At 35.5% G+C, this 15,280-nt stretch overlaps 1 long non-coding RNA gene across 1 annotated transcript in view; it reads left to right on the top strand.

The window, feature by feature from the left end:
• LOC112213281 overlaps window positions 1-15,280 on the top strand; it is a 136,500-nt gene that overhangs the window by 64,084 nt on the left and 57,136 nt on the right. The window lies entirely within an intron of this gene.

The raw sequence follows: 15,280 nt of genomic DNA, 5'->3' as shown, positions 1-15,280 counted from the left end.
CGTCGACCTCTGGTAAACATCCTGCCCGGAGAATAGGATCTGCGTGTGGCAAGCTACAGGACAGAAACCGTTGGAATGTTTACTGCCACATGCCGCTACAAATCTTTCTTTTAAGGAGAGCTATAGGATTACTCAATGCCTTTGTTAGATGGAGAGTTCGTCCCGTTGACCGCGGCCACGTTCGGCGACTAATTGTCGCCTTGAGCCCAAGCTCATTGTCACAAGTCTCAAACAAATACAATTGGTTAGAATGACGGCAAATCGTTTAGTTACAACTGTAGATTTTAATTACAATGTTTTTATGGATTTTCCTGAGGTTTCAGAGGGAAGGCACCGGTGTCCTCTTGTGTCCGACAAATATATGCCAAAGATATGTATATACCAATATTATACTTTTATACGTTTTATACGTTAACTCTGAAAACATATCTCAAATTCATTTTGTTAAGTAATTAGACGTGATTATTATGTCAAATCATTTTTAAATAAATAAGTGACAAAAAGAAATTTGGTTCCAGAAATTATAATTTCCGTTTGTAAAATTGTTTAGGTTTAAATGTAAGAATAAATGTTTCAAACTCTGTCATATAGTGTGGATCTTTAATAATTGGGAAGTTATTTCGAAAAACTGTGTACAAGTTCGTACGTGTCATATTTCATTAGTTGAAAAAATAAGATTGTATTGGAATGTACCTGCGTGCAACAATTTCATGCAACTAGTTAAATGTCTCGCAAGTTTTTTAGAGAACTTTGATTTCTTTGGAAATTTGATTTCAGCATCGCGCGTTGCTGGTCATTAATGGCTCAACTGTCGTTGGATCGATATTGTTCTTGGAAAGAATATAGTCATTCATCCTCACTCAGTGCACAAGAACAATGTATTTCGTTTGAAGCACCGGTATCACGTAGGCGTTCGTGTGCACGACATTTTTCCAGTAACATTACTAACAATAAGAAGCTCACAAACGTTTGTAAACCAATAAAAAAGAAATTAATTTTCCCACGTCGGACAACGAGTCAGCGAATGACAAACAACAAGTAATTTCATTCTGGTACGAGGAACCGTATTTTTCTATAGCACAACCTGAACTTAACTCACTGCTGATCATGCTGCCATCATCTTATCATATCATGGTGCTAATCATCTTTAATGTAAGTAAAAAGAGATCAAGAAATCTATGGATTACAATTAACGACCAACGACAGATTTTGCAAGTATCGTTAATTTGATCATAATCGTTTGCTATTTATCATTATTTACGCACAACCAAACGCATCTTTGCGTATAACTCAAAAATGAAGGCCGTGCGTTTCGCGTTACCACTAGGTTACGGGGCGTATATACATGTTTGCTCACTCTAATCTACTATTGTTAGCATGTACGTGACAAGGAGACAAACGAGACACAGCGTGAGATTTCCTATAACGATAGAATCATTGAAAATTACTTTACGCCTAATGGCGGTTGGATAGCTTAAGCTATGGTCCATCATGGTAACCACCATTTTCCGGTAATTATTCACAAAGGTAATCATCTCACCGATTTCGATCATCGGGAAATATAATCTCAAAAGCAACATCCTGGACAATTTTTCTCTAGACACGTTACCATCGCTCGGCTTTACTCTTCGAGGTATTCGCAAAAGTTTCTGTTTCGACAACAGTATGATTTTGATAATCGTCATTGCCCAAGTGTTTCCAATTTCGAATAACGATGATACAATACCAAACTTAACATATGAATCGAATCTCTCTTATTATTTGATGCTTAAAATTATTTCACAGTAAAGTTATAATTATCTGACGCAAACCTGACCCATTGATTTTTCGTTCTTACGTAAATTGAAAATGTCTATCGAAAATGAGCTTCGTTGGATTATATAAAAGCGCGAATGCTATAAGCTGTCGGTCTATGTCAGAATGAAGCGTAATCGTAACGGAAATTGAACTGAGGTTTTTCGCGAATATGTCGGAAACTAAAGCTGTGCAATGGTAACACGTATAGAAAAATGTCGTTTAGAATGTTGACCTTGACAACATATTTCGAGGCCATAAAAATTGATCTGCTTCTTCTATGCAATTACCATAAGTCTGTACTGTATACTTCTACCCATACTTGTATCCGCTAAACAATAATATTTTCTACAGAACTTGTAAAATTATCTCCGTCTCCTTTTACGCCATTTTCATCATATTTATTTTAAATCATCTTATACTTTTACTAACTGAAAGAAGAAGAGTACGGTAGTTTGTAACGACACTTTTAGAACTACAGTGGCATGCAAAATTAAAAGATCGTTAAATTTTCAACGAAGAATTGTTGATATTTGCACTGTTACAACTTTGTAAAAATAAGTCGTGCAGCAATTTATCTGGCCTCATTTTAAAGCGCAAAGTTTTCTCTTCCAGAGTTCCGTGCTCATTTTCTTTCCAAAGATATTTTTACATAGTGTAACAGGTAGGAAAGTGAGGATATTTTTCCTTTTGGAAAATTTTGCAAATTCAAACGTCTCTACGGACATTGAAAACTTTTTCCCGCGATTAGCATCAATATGGACTCGAAGATTGAAGCCCGCTCTTAACAATCACCTCCTAAAACTTGATGTACGATTTTTTGCCGCCGTCTTATTAAATTTTGAATGAAAAATGTGCCGCTGGCATTAGCATAATCCAAGGAACATCGCGAGAAGGTTGCACGCTCGAACTCGCGCCACGCGCGAGAAGAAAAATGATTATAAGTTATGCGAATTAAAGAAATTCCAGTAATGGATACCTTTTTCCATCATCCACAATGCATTCTTTCCCTTATTCGATCGAGTGAATGCTGATTATAAGAATTTACTGTGAAACAAGCAACGTTCTAATTACCGAAACAAAGTACGACATAGTTAAAAAATTTGAAAGTGGTGTAAGTGGAGCAGAATTAGCAAAGTATAGAAACTGAAAAAGTCACAATCACAGACGTTAAGAAGCAAAAACGTATTGTTGAAAATTATGTAAAGCACGTAGATTCGTCAGATTCGTCAGAAGAGCCTTAAATATGCTGATCTAATGAAATGCTTTCATTGCTACAAATGCGATAACAATGGCGATTTTATGGAAATGGAAACAGTAAACGAAAGTGGTAATAGAGGGGTGTCTTGTCATGTCGAAGTGGTCATGGTGAAAGGGCTTCGACGATTCTAATCTTAATCTGTATTTAAATAGATGAAATTTCATACCAAGAAATTCGCTGCTTTTTTATCCGAAAATTCCATTATGCGATCAGCTTGTCTCGCTAGTAGTTCGCGTCAGGTTTGTTTTTGAAATTTTCAAATTGGTCCTTAAATTCTGTCATTTGTTCCAAAGAAGCGTACGTGTGCGTCTAATGTAGGTGTTTGACGCAAAGAAGAATCCTTGTCCGATTCTTGTTGTTGAATGCTCCATATCTTTGCACGTACCTTTCGAACAAAGCATTTGTATCCTTACACGATTATTAAGAAGGATTGCGCGAGCATTGGTTGTACAAAAGGTATCTTCACCGACGCAATATCGTTGTACGAGAAGAGTAAATAATTGCAGATGTGGCAATAAAGTGTTAAAAAGTCGATCGAGTCTTTCATTTAATCTGCTCGCTTTTCACATTAATAGGTAGTACCTACCTTAAACAAAGGGAAACAGTTTCTTCCAATTTCCATCGAGTTAAGTCGTGTGCTAATCGTCTTTTTTCAGGAACGATTATACCTGATGGATACGATTGAGCACGCTTCACAGCGTCGTGCCCCTTTTCCATAGAAAATGGAACGAATTTTCTCTTCGATGCTTTTAACGGGCAAAATGCTTTCAGGACGCTCTGTTTTATATGTACATTCTCCTTCGTCTTTTTCCGTACCAACGTAGTTTCACAGATTCAGATAATCGGGATAGCTGTTATTTTACGGAAAGGTTATTTAAAATATTTTTGCGTACACTAAGCGTTGTTGAAAAAACAATTAAATGTTTGGAAAATTCGTGTGGAAGCTGTTAATAATCTCGAACATTGTTGACTGTAAGTGAAAGATATTTCCAAGAAATAGCGGAATCGTTGCAATCCAGTTAGCACATTTCCCAACAAATAGCTTTATTGATGGATTTATTTTCGCGAAATACTTACGTGGCATGAAATGCGCCGCTTATTTTGAAAGCGGTCTACTTCCATTTTCCTTTCTTTTGGCGTATTGAAGTGATTGCCTTTCTCTCGGTTGGAAAGTCCTGATAAGGTCTGCTTGGTTTGGTCACGTCTCTATATGTCTAAGGAGGTGTAAATTCATTATACAAATAGCTTTTTTTAAGAGTCGATCGATATCTCTTTTTGGGGTCATGATTGCACTTACACTAATCTCGTCGTTAAAGAATTGTACGATTCGTTCAATTTTAATTGTTAAAAAATCACGTTTTAAGTTTTAATACGCGTTTATTTATAATTAAAAGCAGAACAAATGAAATACTGTTATTTAATTTCAATATCATTTATTTTTGATTTATCGCTGCCTCGACTGTTTGGACGGGCCAGAAATTACACCAATTGTAGGAAACGGATTTACGCTTTAAAAATAAACGGTTAAACAATTTCATTTATTAACGAAATTTCAATTGATTAAAGCAACGGAATATTTTCAGACTTTAATTATAAATTGTTTATAAATAAAAAGTTTAAACTCAAGTATATGTGTGTTTTTCGTTCTCGTAATGTTTTCAAGAAATGGACCTACACCATTTTCGAAACGAACGGTGATATAACATAAATACATACAAAGAAAGGTTGGAACCTTGCGTTTCAATGCAACAAGTACAGTGTAACGAAACTTTATTTAAACGAAATTCTCAGGGTGATATTCTCAGGGTATATTGATCAAGTCTCTCTTTTATTACAGTCAAGCATTCGTTAAATTGATTTTCATTCTGATAGAAAATTCGCTGCTTAAGTTCGGAATGTCTGTTTACTGAAAATAAATAAAAATATATCATTTCTGATTTGCTTTTCTGGTTTTTATGACACGATGAAAAATACAGACAGTTGAAAAATTTGTTAGATATTACTTTAAACTCTTCGTAGCTTTAGACTCTGATTAGTACATTCTTCTCGAACGCTGCTTTTCGTAAGAAAAATTATATCAGCTGATGACGGCATTGTATCCTTTACAAACGCATAAGAACATTTTCTATAGAGACAGAACAACAAGCTTTCTTCTGGATGCTTTTAGTAGCTAAAAATGCTTTCAGGATACTCGATATACGTTCGTCTACTGGCGTTCACGCGTACATACCAACTTCTCTCCTTTTCTATATTTCTATTTTGCCGGACAATAGAAGTTGCTTGATAAAACACCAACAGCCTCTCGTAATTTTCCAAGCAGACACCTCGAATGTAGGTGCGCGAGAGAACGTGGCGGAAAATTGAAGTGTAATTTTGCGAGAAAAGAAGCAATTGCGAATAATTAAATCACCGCTGTTTTCCAACTACGCCAAGGTTCCTTGTAGCCAATTCCACATTTCGAGTTATAAAAAATTTTGATGACTCTGTTTAATGGCCTGAAGACAATTTTGTTAATTGCAATGTACCTTGGATACGATAGATATAGGATTATATGTATACCAGTTGTTGAATCTGATTATCAGATTTACCAGCGTGTATTTTTTTAATCTGTATGTTTGGTTGATTCGGGTAGCTGTTTTATATGACGTTTGCTACACTTTGTTATCTTTGGGGCACTTCCATCCGTATGCCATGCGTCCAGAGTTGTTTTATGATGTTTTTATATATCAACCTCAACTTACGTTTTAATTAGCAAACTAGTAGTTTGCCGATTTTAGATGTTTTACTGATTCGCTTTGCGAAATTACTGTTATTTAGCCTGACTGACGGACACGCCTTCTTACCTAAGGTAAAATTGACGCGAATGGATTTGTTTTCGTTCCGTTACAGTTCTCCAGCCAGTTAGCTGTATTGTCTAATCGGTCTTGTCAGTTTTTTTATGGCTGCCGATGAAGTGTCGTAGGATGCAAGAATTACGGTACATCTGCAAACGTCGTTGTGATCACTTTTTCTGTAAGTCTATAAATTACCACACAATCTAACGTTTTAACAACTGATATACATTATGGGAATATAGAGGCTAGTTTATTAAAAGTACCATTGGGACTCTCAATTTTCAGGCGAAACTTACTTCGAAATTTACTGTGGAGAGATAATATAAACTTTATGGAAATAAATATAATTCTCTTTAAAATTGTGCAACTATTAAATAAAAGAAGTAAAGAATTTAAAAAATAAGGTAATATTTATTATAATTTAATAGGTTCTTGTTAAATCACTCCTTAGTTGAACAACTTTCTACTTCAGAAAAGTCTGTGCGATATATATCGCATCGAGAGCATCTATATCATAAAGTTTAAATAAAACGGAAGAGTTTGTAAAGTTTATTAAACACGCAGGAACCTGATCAATACCCGGCGCAACAAAATACGCTAAAAATATTCCAAATATTTTTTTTTGCGACAAGATCCTTGCGATCTTTCACTTTAGAATTTATTTCAACCAGCTTCTATTTTCGATTGCGAGTTAATTAACGAATCTTGTTGCTGCGCTGATGAGTTATATTGTTGGATCTCCCTTGTTTCGTCTTTTCTCTCCTCGAAATCAGAGATCAGGATCCGGAAATTATTCGTGTTCATCGTGTCATTTGTATTCGTCAAATAAATTGGTAGGCTTTTACTTTTGTACGCTTAATTGGCGCGTTGAATTTAAGATTTTTGAACTCGTGGCCATTTGAAGGTCATAGCATTGCAGCTCGTTGAACTCGTTTCGACATCTGCTACAAAGCTGCGAAATCAAAGATTATGCTATTTAAGAAAGTCAAGGTGATCGTCACTTTCTATCGAAACAAGTCCTTTTGGCAATTTTGAATATTGCAAATTGCCGATTCGAAACTGATCGACCTTTGTCCGAAAATGCTTGAAAAATCGTGAACCTCATTTGGCCGAACACCTTGTAGATTTGCTGCTTGATAATGCATATCGATTTTCTTGCCGCAAAACTACGAAAAATCGTTGATGAATTTGCTCTACTGCTATTACTTGCTGTTTACGATTCTACTACTTTTGTTATCGTTCACAATGAAGAAGAATTTATCATTGGATATTGAAAAAAAATGTTTCGAATTTTGTATTTTCTAACATTGAAATCCGAGTTGATTCCGAACAATTTACAACGCTATGAGCTATGACAGGAAGAGTAAAAGATAGATACGTTTTATAGTTGTAACTTTTTAAGTTGCAGGTATTAAATGAAAATGTTATGAAAATTGAAACATTTTTTAACATACGGATCGGTATATTGAATTTGCTATTGTAAATTTTGAAAATCCAAGTTCGGACTTTTTAAATTATCGAATTGGCATAAAGTCCGTACGTCGTAGTGTATGGGCTGACGCGTTAACGAATTTTGAATTCTTCGATCTCCCATATTTCAGAAACTAATTGCTGAACTTGAAAATTTATTGTGATCAATGTCTCGCCAAAAGATATCGGTTGGCACGAAATTCAGTTCCGAAATCGTTGGATCAAAAACAGGCGAGAAACCCCCCATGTCTGGCCCACGCCGTGCTAGATATTTTAATACATAGTCGGTTTGAATTATTATCGAATTAGCAGCCATTAGAGCAATAAAGCTTATCGAATTTATGGTACGAGTATAAACGACAGGGCATTGAGGAAATCTTTTTGAACTGGTTGACAGGAGGATTTCAAGTGGGCGAAGCAAGGCATAGGAGAAGGGGAAGGGCCAGGGGAGGAGTGTGTGTGTGAAATCGATATACCGATAATATTCGAGCCAGAACCGTATGCCCGTTCTCGAAATTCAAATTCCCTGGTCGGCTGTGGCGCGGCCGATTATCGGTGGCGACGAACCGGGCTATATATATATATATATATTCATATATATATATATATATATATATCGGGTGATTAATGAGCATGCCGATAGATGCGCGCTCGACTGGCCTCTCGCACCCTTCTCCGATCGTCCATGGTCGACGGATAATTTATTAAGATTCAAAAGGCGGCAACCGAAACGCTGCGGGCTTGCTGCCAAGCCACTGTTGCTCCGGATTCTATGGTAATCCAAGTTCACCGATGGATTCCCGGATAATTATGTTCGACGTTTCGTTGATGTAGCAAAGATCCTTGAACTAATGCTGTCGTTTAGCGAGTAAAGCAGTGAGATAGAAATCCAGTCCTTATCGACGTCTCTGCGCACTAACGACGACGATCTTAAATCCAGTCGATGCTTTATACACGGTTTCCTAAAGATGTATATTTGCTTTTATTAGTAGTATTTATTTGTTTACAGGCCGTACACTCTATATATGTATTTATATATGTATTATATTTATATATATATTATATATACATATATATATATATATTATATATATATAATAAAGATTGATACGATAAAAGAAGAGGTCAGCGCGGAAACAGAGAGAACTATGCCCGAAGATCGATGCAATTATGTGGACCATAACGGGTTCGATGAAATTCTTGGGACAATGTCTAATAGAAGACCGAGAGATCCGGAGACTGAAATGCCTTGAGATTTCGAGACAATTTATTAAGTCGTTCGGTATTTTACGTGCAAAGAGTAGGTTGAGCAGCGGACGTAGACGACGAAAGAGTGTCGCTAAACGTAGGAATCTGTATTTGCATAGCTTCCAAGATTATTTATGTGATAACGATGGTAAGGTGCCCGGATAACAGAGCAGTACTCTAAAGTACTGCTGTATAGTTTCATGTTTTTGTTGCAAAATGTCGGGCGAACTTTGACAATAAAAATCGTTTCGTGTCATCAAGAATATTACCAAATGTAAAAGGCACGTGATCTTTTTCATGCAAAGAACTGTTACGTGTGATACTTAGAAGAGATACTTAGAAGAATGTAACGAATCTTTAAACAGACAATTTTTATTTATGTATTATATTATGTTTTCACCTAACAGATCTCATAAAGGATATAACCTAACAAACACGAAGATGGTACCCCGCTGGGGGTAGCCACCCACATGATAATCAAACAGCCAAAAAATTCTACCAAATGTCCAAATCGGACAAATTGTGAATGTAAACAACTAAATAAAAAAAAAACATTATGTTTTACGAATTTTGAAACATTCGATAGTCGCGTAAAAATCGGGATTCAAGAGTTGCAATTAAACAGAGGCAGAAACGATTCTTTTCCTTGAAACTAGGATTTTAGATGTGGAACGTGGAAAAGAACAGCGTTAATGAAAGGAGCATCGGACGAATATTAAAGGTCCGCGATAAACTGAGACCTTTCAATCAAAAATCAAATTTTTTAATTTTTGATTCCTGATGAATGAAACTTTCACCAAAATGACATTAAACGCGTTATAGTTTGGAGCATAGTTGCTTACTTAATAAACGATATCAATAAGCAAATATAATTCAAATTATATCGTGTTTGGTCTCATTCTAATCGGATCACACAAATATATTTGCAAACGTTTAATTTAGAAAAAGTAGCGAATAAAAGAAGCTTTATTTTGTAATTGGTATCTAGTTTCGTGGTGGGTCAAGGAAATCTCTCTCCTTTTCTTCTTCTTCCTAGTGAGGATGGTGACTGTGCAATTATCGAACGTTCCCTGTACCTACACCGGGAAAAATATATCTCTTACATATAACATAATGTGTCAACACTTGTTGAGTCGATCTTTTGTAAAATATTATCGAAATCCTTACAATACATATTGTTACGAATTAGCAGAGCGAACGAGCTGTTGCTTCACCTAGATCTTAGTTTTACCTAGATCAACATCTGTCTTTCGTAAAAAAATTCACTGACAACAGGAGACAAAATTGAAGTCCGCGGATGAAAACCACGTTTAGTACAGTTAATCTGCATTATCTGGGGAGAATCTGGAAATATAGTTTTAGAATATGGAAATAGTTTTCCATCGAAATGGATTCTCGTGGTTCTTTCTATCTTCGGATCAACTTTTTATAATAAAACCTCGAAATCGCTTTCAATATCCTTACAAAATTCCTCCATCCAGAGCCATCTTCTAAGCTTCCTTCTGTAAGAAAGATAATAATTAGATTACGGATTTTCACGCGAATACATATTTATGAAAATTGCTTTACCAGCCAAGTATTATAGAAAACATCGTGCTATGCATATTTTATATACCTTTTCGTTTTGTATGCATGCTGTTTAATTTTGTCCTTTAGAAATTCCTTTAAATGCATCAAAATATGCAATCTACCGATAACCTTCGACTAAGAATCTATGTCTTCAAAATAGATTCATAATTGCCTGTTTCTCTCGTCAGCGCGTAATATAAGGCTTGCCTCGAGTTTTTCGGGCACCCCGTATATGCATATTATACAGAGCATATTTACCGCGGAATCTGTCACCCTCTTTTCTAGGATTCGATACGCAAAGTGCGAGCAGAAAGCGTAAAAATCTTCGTTGAGTTTGCGCTTAGCCGCATCAGACGGGGGATTCGATAAGGTTCAACTATTTCGATACACAAAACGCGGGACAAAACTGGTCCTGAGAGGTTCTCGATCCGTCATTTGCGTCCTGTTTGAGCAGTTTCAAGACACTTTCCGGCTTAATCGTCAGGTCGGTCGTTCAAGGGCACTCGAGTGTTAGAGTAGGTAGTTCTGGTGCTGGTACTTCTTCGTGCTCAACGGCTGGAAACAATGGATTTCGTTTCGAGGACTACTCCTGCATTACAAAAGAAGAAGAAGAATGCAAACTGGCAAAGGGGACCACACGTTTTTTTCACGCATCTGCTTCTCTCTGCGTACGTTCAATTCCCTATTCCGTATGATCAAGTGACTTTTCATTGTAAATTCCAGTGAAACCACTGCAATCCTGCTTACCAAGTTTAACTTTTATTTAACAGGTCCAAGGAGAATTATGAACGTACTGCGTCAATGAAAGAAAAATAACAACATCCGTATATTCTTGGCGACTAATCCTTCTCCATACTTTTTTTTTTATCTATTAAATGCTTACGTAGATCCTCTGTCAAATAGGATATTTAACACTGGTTATGGTGGTTTATATGCCCCTTGAAAGCGAATACACCTACAGGTGTACCACATCGTTTGATAGCCTGCGTCGCTAAATCTGAAGGGCAGTTGGCGAAAGTGGTGTCTTTTTGGCTCTTCCTTTTCCTCCAAGGTGTCCAGGAGATTCGCTGCGAGACCCGAGAATGCCAGTTTCCTTGTAGATTTGGCGGTTCGGAATTTACCGCTCTGCATTCGTAATGGTCCTTAGCTTTTCGTTTTGCCATATTGTAATTTTTACATTAAATTCAGAGACGGCGATCCATTATAAAATTTGCAAATTTTTGACAATCTCGAATACCATTGATAGAAAATGGTTCGATAGAGTTGTCATCAACGACATCGCGTCGTACGACTTGGCAAAGCCATTCCTCATTTTCAATATTCCAATTATGCATATCACGCACAGGGTGTCCATTTAAATCGGTTTAAATCGAACATCTTTGAAGCTATTCAACCGGGAAATGGTCATTATTTACGTTAGGACACGTCTCGCCGAGTTTGATTCTACGCGAAAAAAGAAGTCGAAAATATAGAATAAAAATTTTTCGTTCGAGGCTTTGTTTTCGAGAAAATCGACTTTGAATTTTTGCTCGATACGCGTGCGGTACGTTGTAACGGATCTCACTGTAGATCGTTGTCTCGATGGAAAAATTAAAAAAAAAAATTAAAAAAAAAATTTTTATTCCACCAGTTACCAACGACCCTGTATGTTACAAAGGTTGCGGCTATATAAGCAGATATCTACACTCGCTAGGGAAGATCGTGCGGCAATTGCGTCCTGAAAAATCAACATGGAAGACAATAACTTCTTGTCTTTCATCTTCATTTTTCGCAACTCAACGTTCGCATGGTTTCCTCTATACTTTCGGCATATGAGTATCCGGACCTGTTTGCACGATCGTGATCAATGTCATCATACTAAATAGTTTTTTCCGCGTGCACGTTACCACCATTTTACCTTAGTTTCCGAGATATCCACATGCAACTTTTGTTAAATATAGTTTCCACTACACTTTATTGTGGCATATAGATTTCATCTACCTAAATTTCACTCATTGATGCTAATCCCCACGATTTTGTATTATTTCTTTATGCTACCAAACATACTTTTGTGTATAACTTAGAAACTAAGATTGCACATTGTTATCCATTGCATTATTACTAGGTTGTGCGTGGATATGTTTACATATCTGCTGACCTTCGCCACTAGTAGGTACATGATGGACAGACAGATAAAACGTAATGCAACATTTCCTATATCGATAGAAATCGGCGAGGTTGCTTTGTAAATGATTACTTGTATACATTTTTCTTAACCGTTTAACGTCAGAAGCACGTTTTTTTTAAAATGTCTACTCTATCGTTGACACATAATTTAACATATAAATTGTTTGTCGTATGTATGTAGCTACTGACTTAACAGACGATATTATTTTTTATAAAAGAAATTATAAGATCGAGGTATAGCATTTGCGCATAAATCTTGTTTGTAATTCATAAGTTGTGCATACGACTAGAAATCATAATTCATTGATAATTTGATATTCAGTGCGCGTAGAACGTGCCCGTATCGCTTTCAAGTGAAACATCTGCATATTGATGTCAAATTGCAACTGACATGTTCCATTGTAATGGATTGCGGAAAACGAACGGAGGACACGTAATATGGAAAGCTACACTTATTATCCTGCTTTACTATTCATAGTAAATAATATATTATGAACGTACAGATACATCGGAACACATCTACACATGGACCGTTCATTTTGAAAGTGGTGCACGTCCATTTCCTGAAAAAATTGTGAAAATGTAAAATACGCATATACTTTAATGTGAACTTTCTGTTTATAAACAATTTGTAATTGAAATCTTAAAGCATTTGTTTGTCTTGATCCATTGAAATTACGTTAATAAATGAAATTGCATAATTATCGATTTTGAAAGTGATAGAAAGCCATTTCCTGTAGTTACTTGACCAAACGATCGAAGAATCAATAATCAAAAAAAAAAAAAAAATAATAGCGATTGTAATTCTAACCTCTGTATCTGACATAATATTGCATGTACGGACGTGAACAAGTTGTTTAAATGCGATTCAACAATATACTCGTAAATTGCTATTATTGGATTAACTTGATATAATTAAATGTGGTTACTATTACGTTTAGAGTATTATGAAATTAATTACTTTCATATCGAAAATCGAGAAAAATATTACAACATTGGTGCTATCTTGCTTTCTTTTCTCAATTTTTCGACCTTGCATTAACATAAAAATCTGCTAGTAATGCGGTCTAACATAATGATATTTATTTTGGTTTTATTTTTTTTCAAATGTCTACTGACCCTGAGAAAAAACATCTAATTAATTCTCAAAGTACTATAAATATATTTGGTAAAAGTCCAGTAATTTTTTTTAACAGGAAGAGGCAAACTACTATCGCCAGATTTAGAATTACGTTTCCCAATCCAAAACAAAATTTGTACGAAAAATTACGATATTGCCAACTATTAATTTAGTTGAAACATACATTGTATCCTATTAATTTAAGTTTGGGTTAATTGTACTGTGTCCTGCTGTAATTGTACATCGTTATATATGATTTATGTTCAAAATGTATTGACGTATAGTATTAAACCAGTTTGTAACTTCTTTTATTATTACATTTTACACTTTGCTTTTCGTATATTTTCGTATATTATTTATTTTACTAATCACTGTCGCTATTGACCATACAAAATGGTTGACGTTAATTTAAATAAAATAAATAATAATAAGAAGGCGTCCGCTGCTGGGAAATATTACATTCGAATGATAGAAGCTTTATATTAATTATTAATATAAAAAGATATTCGAACAATGTTTAGATAATAAGGGGGGGGGGGGTGCTCTAGTGCGTTATGAAATTAGGAAATTCTGATTCTTTCGTAAAATATTTATTCGAAAAATTAACATTGATCGTTACAGTTTGTTATAAAACGATGATGCAGGTTCGGTATTCTCCATTTTACGCAGCAGGAAAATCGGAAAGAAAGTCAAGTACTTTTTCGAGGTTATTCGAACCGACTGAAAGCCAGCCAAACCTCTTTTGACCCCTCTTCTGAGGAAAGCTAATCCCATCAGAAGTTTTCAGTATGTTTATAATCCACTAATCGCTCGCCTTTCCCAACACAATTTAAAACTTTCCTCCGCGGCGTTATCCAACCCGCTCTCATTTGCCTCCGCCTCTTCAATCTATCGCCCTTCACGGATCCTTCTTCTTAACCAGACTTCATTTTGCGGCTCATAGATCGCCAAATTTCACAGAATTTCTCATCCTGCATTCTGGTTCTTCCTTCGAGCAATCTCTTCCTTTTTCCTTTTTTCTTTATAACTGGAATACATTACAATGAGTTTTAATATTTGGTAAACATTGTTTCTCAAATTTGTGTCAACCAGAAAACACAGAAAAATTGTTCCGTAGAAAGAGAGATGTATATAGTTCCGCGTCTATGTTTCGTAACTGTTCAACTACTAATGTGATTCGAAACTTTTCAAGCAGGAACACATTGTTTCTTCACCGGAATCCTATGTGTAATATAATTTATGTTTTGATTCTAAAGAATATGAATCATGTTAAAAAGTGACCAAGATCGATATCGTAATAAAAATAAATTATAGGGCATCTACGCTCCGTATCTTTATTTCTTTAAAAAGTTATGACTGTACATCACCTTCGTTATCCAAGAAAAGTATAATATGCCAATATTTCTAATTATTATAATACTTGCAAAAAAACATGCACTTTTAACAGATATGAAAACGAAAATCATATTTATTGTTGAAAAATATTAAAAAGCTGCATAAGCATATTTGATGTTTCTGGCGATACTGAAAGGTAAATACAATACTGTCCGAATATATGGCCAACAGTTACTCGTTTCTTATTTTTTTACTATATTGTTACGGGATGGTCTTGGTCGGATTATTAAAATTCGTGCGGTGAAAATGATACCAAACACGACTATATTTGACCAACAGTTTGTTTAACTTAACTAAAGAAACTGAGAGAAGAAATGACCTGACTGCAGTACCTTATTGTACGTACGGTAGAGTGAGTACGAGTCGGATAATTTGGCCCAGTTTTTGGAAAGTTGCCTTTCCGGATATACGACCACCTCCGAA

The sequence above is a fragment of the Bombus impatiens genome, unplaced genomic scaffold, assembly GCF_000188095.3.
Source record: "Bombus impatiens unplaced genomic scaffold, BIMP_2.2 scf_0577, whole genome shotgun sequence".
NCBI classification, from domain to species: domain Eukaryota; kingdom Metazoa; phylum Arthropoda; class Insecta; order Hymenoptera; family Apidae; genus Bombus; species Bombus impatiens.
Note: the sequence above shows the minus strand (reverse complement) of the source record. Positions and strands in the feature narration are given on the sequence as shown.